This window comes from Theobroma umbraticum, unplaced genomic scaffold (assembly GCF_002168275.2).
Source record: "Theobroma umbraticum cultivar Fairchild unplaced genomic scaffold, ASM216827v3 scaffold_81.0, whole genome shotgun sequence".
NCBI classification, from domain to species: domain Eukaryota; kingdom Viridiplantae; phylum Streptophyta; class Magnoliopsida; order Malvales; family Malvaceae; genus Theobroma; species Theobroma umbraticum.
The window spans coordinates 5,813,581-5,813,789 of NW_018397268.1; the positions used below are offsets into that span (position 1 = coordinate 5,813,581).

Genomic DNA, 209 nt, shown 5'->3' on the forward strand with positions numbered 1-209 from the left:
CAAGTAACGCAAAATCTTATAAGGAATTTTCTTTTGCTTTTTGACACTTGATTTCATCAATTTATACCGAGGATGACCACATCTCATACAATACTCCAAATTAGCAGTTTTCTTATAAAACATGATGCAATTGTTTTTACAAGCATGAATTTAGATATATTCAAGTCCAAGTTTTGCCATCTTCTTTTTCATTCTATAGAAGTCAGTAG

The 209-nt window shown here is 30.1% G+C and overlaps 1 pseudogene across 1 annotated transcript in view; it reads right to left on the reverse strand.

The window, feature by feature from the left end:
* LOC110425585 (uncharacterized) overlaps positions 1-209 on the reverse strand; it is a 3,336-nt pseudogene that overhangs the window by 862 nt on the left and 2,265 nt on the right. The gene's annotated exons all lie outside the window — the stretch shown is intronic.